This window comes from Pavona decussata, unplaced genomic scaffold, assembly GCF_977016875.1.
Source record: "Pavona decussata unplaced genomic scaffold, jaPavDecu1.1 SCAFFOLD_412, whole genome shotgun sequence".
Lineage (NCBI taxonomy): Eukaryota > Metazoa > Cnidaria > Anthozoa > Scleractinia > Agariciidae > Pavona > Pavona decussata.
Window position 1 is genome coordinate 21,489 of NW_028145776.1, and position 12,611 is coordinate 34,099.

General features: G+C 39.6%; 1 protein-coding gene and 1 pseudogene across 3 annotated transcripts in view; one reads left to right on the plus strand and one right to left on the minus strand.

Annotated features, from left to right (window-relative positions):
- LOC146451013 (neural cell adhesion molecule 1-like) overlaps positions 1–12,611 on the plus strand; it is a 78,736-nt gene that overhangs the window by 14,084 nt on the left and 52,041 nt on the right. The gene's annotated exons all lie outside the window — the stretch shown is intronic.
- LOC146451014 (UDP-glucuronosyltransferase 2C1-like) lies at positions 53–6,759 on the minus strand (annotated as a pseudogene). The gene is made up of 6 exons (XR_014860159.1): positions 6,743–6,759; positions 6,089–6,122; positions 4,622–5,190; positions 3,182–3,388; positions 2,191–2,479; positions 53–1,271 (listed from the first exon to the last, which is right to left on the minus strand). The product of XR_014860159.1 is annotated as a UDP-glucuronosyltransferase 2C1-like (transcript).

Here is a 12,611-nt window from a genome sequence, read left to right on the forward strand (position 1 = left end):
GGTTCCTGGCGTGCACACATTGGGTGACACAAACGAAGACGACGTTGGCGACATTACCGTTTATAAACTTAAAACTTTGTACTCATATCGTTTACTTGCTCCTACATCATTCATATATTGTTTATGTGCTGTTAGTGCTACAAATCTTGATTGCCATATGGTACACGTGCCGTATGTACGGTACCATAATACTGTAACTTCGGTTAATCCAGGGGAAAATTGTCCAGCACTGAGAAACTGCCCCTAGGTTTCCCAGGATCGGTAATAATAAATCAACGTGGAAAAATGGCTGAAAATCGCATTTCATTAATAAACGCCGGACCCCGATTAAACACCCGGTCAAAACTGCCGAATTTTAAATAAACGCCGGGCACGTTTAATCGAGAAAATACGGTACTTGTTAAAATCGACCAACATTTTATGTATATTTCTCTTCCTGCAAAAGGACAAGTATAAGCCTAAATCAATTGATTTTATGAGCAACTCCTAAATGTAGGGAGTATATTATATAAATATATGTGGTCGTTGCATTTGGCCGTCATATGTTGTCTTTGCTCTTATTTCTTGTTACAACAAGATTGTTGAACAGAAATTGATAATTGTGAGAAGTCATGGAACTTTTTATGTGGTTGTAACGGTCGATAGCTGTAGGTAAAAGGGCTGTTTAACGAGGCAAGGTCTTGAAAAGGTTAATATTCGGAATGAAACAGCTAAGAAATAGAGTGACCGCGATACTAAGCGTTCCTGCATTGACATACAGTCCTACTATCCCCAGTTTCCCGTCTCGGTGGTATTGTACCCAACCGGAAGAGAAATTTGAGCTTGATGATTAAAACAGCGGCATACTCTAGCCTCCCTCCACACCCGCCATCATCGCTGTTTCATTTACATGTATCATGTCTAAGCCAGATTACGATTATGAATCAAGCAATACCAATTATAGCGTTAAAGGGAGACTACGAAGTGTAGTGTACTCTCGATGCAAGTCCTAGTGCGTTTTCTCTTTGTTTCGCTTTTTCGTAAAGCAACTTCGGTAGAAACATTTAATCAAGAGATGAAGAGCTGCAAAGCAACCCATCAATAGCAAAATGGCCACAGATATGACATCTAAGAGGTAAAGCTGATAGAATGGTAGATCCAGTCCTCGCGGTCTGAGGTGCGCTAAGCCACCTTGAGCCTGTGTGTACTCCACCCAGTCAGCGGCCTGCTGTATAGGGGTGCGAGGATGCAGTCTAATAGACTTGGAAATTCGAGCTGCTGACTCTCGATAACTGAAAATATTAAGAAGAAGATACATAGATACATTATCCATGTTTTAGGATCTACAGATGTTTTCGTGAATGCAATGTCCATGTTTTGTAACTAGTGGAGAGAACACTGAAGATGTGTCGCGAAATGCAAATAAATAAATGAATGAAAATAAATTGAAATTTCAGTGAAAATCTGAAAATCCTTTGAACCAATAACTAACTCGACCCACACGTGGCGACAACGACTTGAACGCGGGTTCACATCAGTGAGAGCCATCATCGTTTACAGAGCCAACGATCTTTTGTTCAGCGGTTGGATCGTTCAACAATTTAAAAGAAACCGTTGGGGCTCTGGGACGAGAATACAGTGAGAGCCAGAGTGCTCTCACAGGTGCACCCTATCTGCTTCCCCTAAAGGTGATTATTTGAACTAATGGTCGAACTGGTGCGATCTAATGGAATCGCTTGCCGATTTATTGTTGGAGTAATAGCCACGATGTTTCTTTTAAATTTATGGACGGTGTATGTTTTTGTTAGTGCGCATATGTTCCGCGCATCGCGGGATTGCCCTAACACAAAGGTGTTTTTCAAAGCTTTTGACCATGCACAGCCTATGACTGTACTTCAATCTGGAAAACTAAAATGTCATGATTGTTACGTCAGAATTATTATTTCTTAACTATCTCTATAAAAAAAATGGGTAGCCAATTTTCTTTTTGTATTCCAATAGCCCTTGCTAAGATCTGCTTTTCCCGCTCATTCGACGCGCAAAAATATCTCTGAGTTAGGGGGCATCTGAGCTTGGTATAAATCAAGTGCTGAGGTAACTCTATCGCTAGTAGTAGTAGTGTTTCTGGAGTACACCCTATCTTATCCAGGCCTTTAGTGTAGAGCCATCCTGAGACAACATCTTTTTTAATGGATTGTGTAAGTGCCTTACCTTGGATTGTGTAGAACAGTGTTAATAGCGTTGACTAAACTATTTTCCATGACTTGCTCTTTGTACAAAATTTCAGCTACCCCAAAATGCTTTGCACCGACGGAGTTTTCAAACTGGTCTCCAAAGAAGGGCACGCAGATCATAGGAACTCCATGGTAACCTGCCTCTAGCATTCCATTCATCCCTGCGTGTCCAATGAACAGACGAGTCTTGGGATGACCGAGAACGTCGTTCTGTGGAAGCCATGAAGAAACTTTGACGTTGTTACAAACTTTCAAACTTTTGAGTTCTGTTTTAAATAGAAAGAACCATGAATTACTACAACCGTTGAACCGTTGTAAAGCCGTGATTCAGTTGGCTTTAAAAAAAACCGATGAAGGCCGAAGTTGTTTGGCCGAAACGTCTTTGATGCTTAATTAACGTTGTTTCTAACGTTAACAATAGTCAGTGCCAAACAAAAAATTTTTAGTTCTGATGAATTACCACAAATAATCGGTATCTTGTTCACCTCCGCAATTAAATGTCATCGAATATCATCGTTGCTATTTTCGTAAGTAGTCATGCATGTTTCACTCTGTCTCCTCAAAATGTCCAAAGAACATAGAGAAGGGTAACATTCTGTAGTACAGAGTCGAATCCAGTTAATACGACCACTTTCAGGCCGTGAAAATGTGGTTGTAATGTCGGAGTGGTCGGATTAACGAGGTTGTAAAACTAAGGAAATGAATGGAATTCGTTCGGGGCACTTAAAAGTGATCTAATAACGAGGTGGTCGTAAGGCGGGGTTAATTCCACTGTACTATTTTCTTTATTCACGGCATCAAATACTTGAAAAACTTTGAAATTTATATACTGAGCTGAAGGGTTCTTGAAAGAGAATTGTAGAACTATAGAGAGAATTAAAGTATAGACGATTTTAGAAATTTCGTGACATCAAACACCATTTTCTATCACCAAGAAATCGATCTAAACGGATTTTTTCCAGACGCACCTGTATTTAGTTTCCAAATAACTCGCTGTGGCAAGCTGGAGAACGCAGCTGCCATTGCAGCAATTATCTGATCGTCTATTTCATCAAGAATGGATCCAAAAGACACAAGTATGACTCCCTCGTCCCCGGTTCCCCTGGCAAACTCTTCTAGGTCATCTGGAAGTGGTTTAGCTGGACGTGATAGAAGTGGACCAACCATTTTATGGTCTAGAAAACAAAGCGTTGCACAGTTAATATATGATGAAGCCACGGTGGGTGGTAGGGCTGGCGCAGTGGTAAAAGCACTCGCCTCCCACCCATTTGGCCTGGGTTCAATTCCCGGACTCGGAGTCATATGTGGGTTGAGTTTGTAGTTAGTTCTCGTCCTTGCTCCAAGAGGTTATTTCCCCTCTCCTCAAAAACCAACAATTTTAAATTCGCCTGGAAAGTGTCCCCCAATTAGTGCCTGTGCTAAATACATTAACACTTAAATAAAGTGTGTTATTTAATAAATTATTACTTTTTTTACTTAAGAACTCCAAGTTCAAATGCATCTTCTAGTCCTCCCTTGACTAAAGAGTGGATGAAAAGAAAGAGGGTAAATCTTTCATAGATAATGTATGGCCCCTTGTATTCCTAATTCGTCCACTTATTTTTGGACCAGCAAAAGCTCTGACAATGAGAATTGGAGGATAGATAGTTCGTCAACGATGTGACGTCATACGACACGGGAGCTTCGTCACTATTTCAAAATGGCGACCAGCAACAGCCAGCACTTATTTACACAACAATCTTTTAAAACAAATCGAGCCACCACGTTAGTTAAGCCAGAGAGGTGTATTTACATTTACATGTAAGTGAGTGGATCTGCTGCTCCTCCTACCACCCCCCCCCCCTCCCCCAAACAAAAACAAAAGCGAAAAAAATACTGCACGACAAACAACAAATATAGAGCCGGTTTTCACATGACGTGACGGCGGCCATGTTGGTGTCCCATAACAAATAAAAAATGGCGGCCGTGTTGGTGTCCCAAACTAAACCTTTGGGAATTGAACTCTATTTTTATGCAAAAATTTTCTTTTGTTTAAGTTAAACCAATATGGCCGGTAGTCACGTAAATGAAAACGCTCTTTAAGATTACATTGCAATTATCTTTACGCAAACAAAGGCTGGTCGGGAAAATAAAAGTGTATTCAGGGTACATCCCCATGAACTTCTGTTGCGTTGATATGAATTTTTTTTAACTTACTGGCCTTAAAGGTTAGTTAAACTGTAACTGTTTTTCTGTTCCAAACTCAAAGCACTATACACCGACCGATTGTCCGTGGTCCCCTGTTAGGGGTTGGCTGATGATAGGTGCATAAATGCAGTTGAATTCCCGTCCCCTTCTAGGCAAAGATAAAATTCCCCATTCCCAGGATACATAACATGGTCAAATGCCCGGGATATGATTTTTCTTACATGGCAACAGCGGCCGAGGGTATTCGTATGCTTCGCTCTGAACAAGAATAAGATCCACTTTCTGAAAAGTCTGCTCCAAACTTTTTTCTTCTGTGATGTTGTGCTTTTTCTTTAAATCCAAAGAACGCGTTCCTAAAATGGAGCGGAAAAGTAATAGTATTAACCAGCCACCGTAATGTGTTCTCTGCTCTCTGAAAAAAATTCATGTTGTCTGTCATTCTTGAGGTGATCTGAGGAATGTAGGAAGGAATCGATGCAACGTTATACGGAAAAGTCGCCGTGGCTGTCGTAAGGGAGCTCTGTAACACCGTCACGTGTGGTATGGAGAACCTGTCTGCGATCAGAGACGAGCACTGGTACATGCCATCACCGATGACCAAGTCAGCGGTCTTGACCTCGTTCACAATGGTTTTGTCGCTGAACTTTGCATCGCAATAGTCATGCATCATTTGAGGTAGATGATTCAGATTCTTCATATCCAATGTTTTTACTGCTTCAGAACACTTGAACCATTTGATATTTGCGTCTTTTGCGGCATATGGGCTACAATCTCCGACAAAAAGTACAACCTGTGGATCAAAGATTCATGTTTTAATAGTCGGCTTTCTCTGTGGAAGCTTAAGGTGGCGTGTGGCACCTCGGGGTTCATCGATGTGCTTTTATTTCAAGACTATACACGTGACGTGTATGCTCGTTTACACATGCGATGTTGGTCCAATTTTTGTCAAGTTGCAGTCTATACTACGGGCGACTTCAGCGCCATTTATCGCCATGATATCGCAATGGTTTCGAATTTGTTTGGAACTTGAATTAATGTAAACGTGCAGCATTTCTAATCGGTGACCCTAAAAGCCGGCAAGGTTGAACGGCGGAATGGCGGAAAATCAACCCAAATCCTTAAACACGGAACGGCGGAAAATCACCCCAAATGAACTGTAACCCTAAGCCTAACCCTGTGTTAGGGTATGGGGTCATTTTCCGCCATTCCGCCGTTCCGCCGTTCCGGCTTTTAGGGTCACCCTTTCTTTGCCAAAATATTGAGCTGAAATATATTTAAATCGCACCTGGTTTAAAGCGGCAGCTTTGGGCGCGAAAAATTACAGGTAAGTTCGACAAATGTTGTACAGTGGAAAACTGGCCGAATCCTACTGGAAGTTTAGTGCCGCGGTCAGAACAGTTTAATTTCCTGAGAACCGTGCAAAGTTAGCAGATTGACATAATTATCAGCCATTTTAGGTCAGAAGTTGTAGTTAATTTGTCGTTTGTTTTGTCACTGAGAGGAAAATATTCCGGATTGACCTGATTAAAACGGTCTTTCACCTGTTTATCCCGGCATGTCGAAAGATACCCTGCGGGGATAGCTGCAAACACCTCTCCGATCTTTCTAGGAAGATCGAAGGGATCTGTGCTCGGCACATTCTCTGCTATACACGCAAAGTATAGCTACAAATAACAGAATATGAATACCTCGTGTCCTCTGGCCTTTGTTTTTAAGTCAACACTACACAATGACTACAGTTCAGCTGACAGTTGAATATCTTAACCGGAACGCCCCGATTGGTCAGTTGCTCTAACTCATTTCAAAATCTATTGTGGTTTGTGCACGGTCAAGGTCAAAATGCCAACAAAAACAAATAACAAAGCAGTTTGTCAGGGTTCATGACCATTGCCTTTTATTACGCGGCATGCCCTTGAGAAGACCGAGTCAAGCTTTCGGTGGCGTATCTTTTTTTCGCTGTATTTTTTTTCTTTACCGCATTCAAACATTATAATGAATAAACTAATGAACTGGCGTCATTAAAACCTGGATTAAACTCTCTTCTTCCCTAAGGGGCGGACCATTAGAAATCACGGGAGGGGGGGGGGGGGGTAAAATTTTTTTCAGTGGATGAATTTTTTTAGTCCAATTTATCCGCATGAATTTTTTTTTTTCGACGTGGAAGCTCTGCACGATTTTTTTTTGACAGAACTTCTTTTAATATTAAAGGCATACAAAGCTCCGTACAGTTTAATTTACAGAACCGCTCAAGGTGTCAGTCTCTTTGGCCGTCTCGATTTTCGCGAAATTCGAGTATCGCGATTATCGAGAAAGAAACTGAGCTACCATGAAATGTATCGCACCTCATGACTCGAGGCATCTTTTTTTCACTTGTCAAGGAAACTCTGCTTCGTCGTGTTGGTCGATACCATTCTTTAAATACAGTTGAACTCAAAAGCGAAAAGCGTGAGAAGTTCGAAGGCAATATAGTACGTATATTCAGTGTTGTTTTCTCGGTTGAAGATAAAAATGTCTTGTCCAATCGACAAATAGATCGTGCGTCAAAGAGTTCACAAAGCATACGATAATTTTAACAGCAACAACCCTGCTAACACTCATTCTCAACGAAAATTATTTCCAATTCAATGGAAGGAACTACCTCCAAATCCACGGTACTGCCACGGGCACAAAAATGGCCTTTGCTTTTGCAAACATTTATATGGCCGACATTGAGACACAAATTGTTAGCCAAAGCGTCGCCGTAAAACCTACATTTTGGAAACGTTACATTGACGATATCTTTCCGCTGTGGGACAATAGAAATGTACACGATATAGAACGGTTCATCGAACAAGCAAACTCATATAATCCAACAATTAAATTTACGGCTGAAATCTCAAATGCTGAGACTACATTTCTGGATAAAGTCATACACAAAGGCAATCGATTCCATCACCATTCCATACTGGATATTAAAACACATTTCAAGCCGACTGAAACCTTTTGTCAATACGCGCATTTTTCCTTTAGCCACCCATCAGGAGTCAAAAAAGGATTTGTTAAGGGGGAAGCCCTAAGACTCCTACGAACAAACTCCTCAAAAAGAACATTTGAGAAAAAATATTAAAAAGTTTAAATCACGACTCCTTGTTGGAGGCTACCCAAATAATCTGATTAAAAATACTTATCAGATGACAAATTTATAGAAAGGTAATAGGCATTGAAGCAAAAAGACGACACCCCACACAAATATTGCCTTTTGTAACAAAATCAACCATCGTGCCCAACCTCAAACATGTTTTAATGGGAAAATGGCACTTAATACAAAGCCAGGCTTTCCTACGGGAAGTCTTCAAAGAGTCACCACTAATTTCCTTTAAAAAAAGGAAAATCTCTAAATGAAGTGCTTGTCAGAGCAAAAACTGATAGAGAGATTACACTTCAAAAATGTTTCCATTGTTAGAAGTCGTGCAGGCCTGTCACCCCTTGCTATTTCCTACTCAAAAGAAAGATCGTTGAAGGTTTGCTATAGTAAAATTGTTTTATATTTCTTCTACATTTGAAATCCATAAATAAGCAGGAGATCAGGTTGCATTGTTACTTCTAAAAACATTAATACATGTAAAATGTGTTAAAATGATAGAAGAGCAGGTTCCGTATTCTTGAAATGTGCAATAAAACTACTTGACGTTGTGTTTTGATATTGTACTTTGATTCAGTTTACTTGCAGGAATTTTTTTTGGATGGTGAACTGCTTGCAGGAATTTTTTCTGGCAATTTTCCTTTGCAGGAATTATTTTTTTGGGAATTGTCACCCCCCCCCCCCCCCCCTCCCGTGATTTCTAATGGTCCGCCCCTAAAAGGGATATTTTTGTCTTCTATTGTTCCAAACGTTGCAAACACGGCCCAATCAGAACCATTATCTGCGGGCATACCATATTTATAGGTCTTGGCCTGAAAGATTCAATCAGTCAGTCAGAATGGCGGCCATATTGGTAAATTTTGAAGACTTTTATATGCCATTTTCAGAAAGAAAACAAACCTTTTTGAAGTGGTAAATCGAAAGAATGACTTCTAGGAAGTACTCGACAGTTTACACGGCGGTGGAAATTGGAGAGTTCAAGGAGAAGAAATTACACTTTGAGGGACAGATTCTCGGGACAGAATGTGAAGCGAACCCGAAAGGCCATAGCTTAGATCAGTCGAGTCCCGGTCACGACGGTGAAAGAATTTCTTTTTTCGAAGGAATACTTTGTAACTGACAATGGCAGTCCAAGCTCACTATCCGATGACATGAACATGAAATCGATGGATAGACTTCGTACGTTTTTATTTTGATGAGAGGTTTGGACGCTATGAAGCAAGTAAGGTAAACATATCTCAGGTCTGTAGCTGCCTTTTTTGTGTGTAGCTCGGCTATTACGTTATCATAAACAATTTCCAGTATGACTTTAAGTAGCGTAACCAGATCAGAGTTGCGTAACGTATGGTGATGAAAACACGCCATCTTTCTGACTAAAACTTTTCAATTAGCTCAATCGCGGATCTAATAATGTTTACTAGTCGGGTGTAGCTATGGCTATATTTGAGGTCGAAAATGTGCAAAAACATTACCCGGGAAGGGTAGTCATGGAAACGAGGTCGCTAGACACCACGATACGAGGGAACGAGAGCTTTGTAGATTTACGCGAGGTACGTGGTTCAACTTCATACTGTACTCGGCAAGAAAGAGCAGTTTGGTTTTACAAGTGTTTTAGCTTGCTTCACGGTACGTTCATATTACTTACTAATGCACGCGCTGTTTGCTACGCATTAATATAGAACAGTTAGTAAATTTTGGTCGAGTCGTTTCGCGAACTTAAACAGAGATCTATGAGAGAGAAATGTTTGAAAGCCTACGAGGTGTCGTTGACTTGTAAAATGTTTTTGAATTTTGAAGCGTATTGGAAAGCCCATTTGTAAATGATGAATACTACTATTGATAGCTGAAATAGTCACTGTTGTTTAAAATTTGGTGGAAAGAAAGATATGTTAACGTTGTTGTGGTATTCCTTGTTGTACACTAAGAGCGACACCATGTAGGATGCATCGTGTCTACAAGATGACAGTGAAATAAGAATGATCAAGAATGGACGATAAACTTATATGGACAATGTTGAATATAATTCTTTTTGCATCATTGGTTTCGTTTGTATTTATAGTATTTATATCTTCCGTAAATAGATATAGCCGTGAGTTTGTGGCTTGCTAAGCTTTTATTACCGAAGGTGTTTTTCGGATTGGCTAATGCATCTGTTATTCTGTATCAGCAGCAGAAGTTCAGTCGCCGCGTGACACTTTACTCCCTAAATACTCAGTACAAACGACCCCCAAAAGAAGATCTGTGAAATTTTACCCTGAGGACTGGGAGATATATGTTTCCAAATACTAACGATTTATTAAATTGACTGGATAAGCTGTCAATAGTCTTATCAGCACAAATCAGATCAGATAATTTTCGAAGTACGTTCTAGAAAAGATGTTTTATTAATCAAAATTCTTCTAATTTCTTGTGACATGAATAGAGCTATCACAGTAAAGAGGTCTTTGACTCTTAGCCGAGAGAACAGCTTAATACTGAGGTAAAAGGAAACTAACATGGCAAATATGTTAAATGAAACTTTTTAATATATTTACTATCAGTCATTTTAAATCTCTTCCAAAACGAGTATTCATTACAAAATTATCATCAAAACAACAGGCGAAACCATTCCATGACAGCAAAGTTTTACGATGTCGTTCTGTACGTTTATATTGTGACATCACTTCTAATGAATCAGTACAGTATATGGAAATTTTCCCCTTAAAAATATTGCTTTTCTGCATCTCCAATTTCCAAAAAACTATAAAAATACTTCTATTTTCTACGATTAATAGCCCGAAATCCTACTATGGCAGCCTCAATTAACGCTCTAAGAGCGTCTTGTTTTAGTCCCCTTAGTGTGTACCAATATCTCTTTAATTTGTGTATTGTTTCTTATTGCTAATTAGCCAGCAGTTCAGCCGAGACAACAGGAGCCAATGAAAAGATATCCCATTCCTGTCTCGTTGCAGTTTAACGTTATTATTTCGCCAGGATCATTAGACATTTTGACTAAATCTCGTTACGTAACGCAACATTTGGAATGAAATACTAACTATTGTTCTGCAAGTATCATAATACCAACTTGCATATCCTGTGCAACAATGTCGCAGGTCGGTCTCTTTATAATTATACTAGTGATTTCAGTATGAAAGTGGGTGCTGGCGAAGGGGGATTAAGTTGTGGGGATTTAATTAAACAGTGAATGGGTTTGGAAAAGGGGGTCGACTTTGAGGGTAGGGAGAGTAGGTTTCAGTTGGATGAGTTGTAAAAATCATGACTACAGCAAGCATTGGTTTTGAAAATGGGTCATGGCAGGTTTTGTATTTTGTATTTTGTTTTGATTTGTATAACCCACATTGGGGAAGAAATGTTGAAAACGCTTCTTTTTTGTGGGATGGGGGTGTTGGTGAAGTGGACGGATCAGCCGCCTCAAACAGCACAGATTTTGAATTATCTGGCTCCACGAGCAAAGAACTCGAGTGAAAGTGCAACGAGTCGTTTGATTTCAGAGTGAAGCCATCATCTGATTTCACCGTTGCACAGTTCGCTTCGACGAGCGATCGACATGTTTTAAATTCTTTTGCCTCAACAGATACACTTACGGACCGAAAGAGCATGACTGAACGGTCGAATTAGCCTGCACAAACTCCACAGATTTTGAATGATTGGGTTCCAAGGGCGAAGAACTCGTGTCAAAGTACAACGAGTCCTTTGATTTCGCAGTTGAGAGGTTCGCAGATTTTGAATTATTAGTCTCCACGGTATTTTTTCTATTTGCTGTCTTTATTTGCTTCTGTTTTAAATCATCCATCAAGGTCACGAACGGAAAGAGATCAATTTGTGTTTGGCTGCTTTTATAGATCCACCGCTTGAGAATTGAGATCACTTTCCACAGGAAAAACCACGATCTTGCGCACAGACGGTTTCGAGGCGCAGTTGACTTTGCCATAAAACAAATAGGTAAGTATTTCTAAATATTTTTATTTGCTAGATGCCTTCATTTGCGTGTGAATATTCATCAAGGTCAAGAAACGGATCAATGATGAATCCCGTGGAAAGTGATATCTTTCCGTTCGTGACCTTGATGAATGATTACAAAAGCAAACGTCAACTGCACCTCGTGATTCTCAAGTGGAAAGTGAGGTATGTATCCCGGATTATATGTCAGCCATGTGATTTGCGCATGATTGTCGTCTCAACCATGCCATCCCGGATAATGCTCTACTGCGCAAGCTTCGAGTCTTGCATCCGACAAAATTTTGGATTTTATCCCCTATTGACAAGAATAGTGTGCTGTCTCGCTAATGCTCGCCAGCAATAATGTATCATTAACAATATTTAACATGTGAACTCAAATAACTATTGAAACTGCTCTCGACAGTTACGCAGTCTTCATATCTCATGATTAGTATTGTCTTTTTGTTGTTTCACATAATTATATTGTCATGGACATCTGAAATTTTGGCTTAAATTGTTGTCATCTCATGCCACGGAATTAAAAAACTGTTTTTCTGCAGTTATCACCATACCGAGTGACATATCATGTAAATTTGCTATCGTATGCCATTTATTTGTATTAAAATGTCGTCATAAACTACAATATGGTGGATACTTCCATCAATAAACCCAATGTCTGTGATAGGAAATGATAAAGAAAACGGTCTTGAGAGGGATGAGTAACAACTGCAAGTATTTTCACAGGATATGTCCGTTGGTATCATAATAATAGGCCATTTTCTCGATGTCGTCATTCACTACAACTACCAGAATCTTTGGGATTGTTGTTTTCTCTTCCAAATTAGGATTTTTGTTAGCTACTGAAACTTCATTGGGATAACAAAATTTCAATAACAAAGGAAAAACAAAGAGCATTCTGGCAGTTGTTGTAAAATATCTCTTATGTCATCGTGAAAAAATTATTCAAATAAAAAATTAAAATTCGATACTTCAGTTTTGGCTTTCATTTCCGTCGAGAAACGAATGCCCTTTGAGTTTACGCATGCCATATATTAACAACACTTAATTCAGTTTGTAAATGGTTTAAATCCAGAACTCATGTCAAAATGCACGTAAATTATAATCATTCGGGTGAGTGTAGTCCTGAGAAA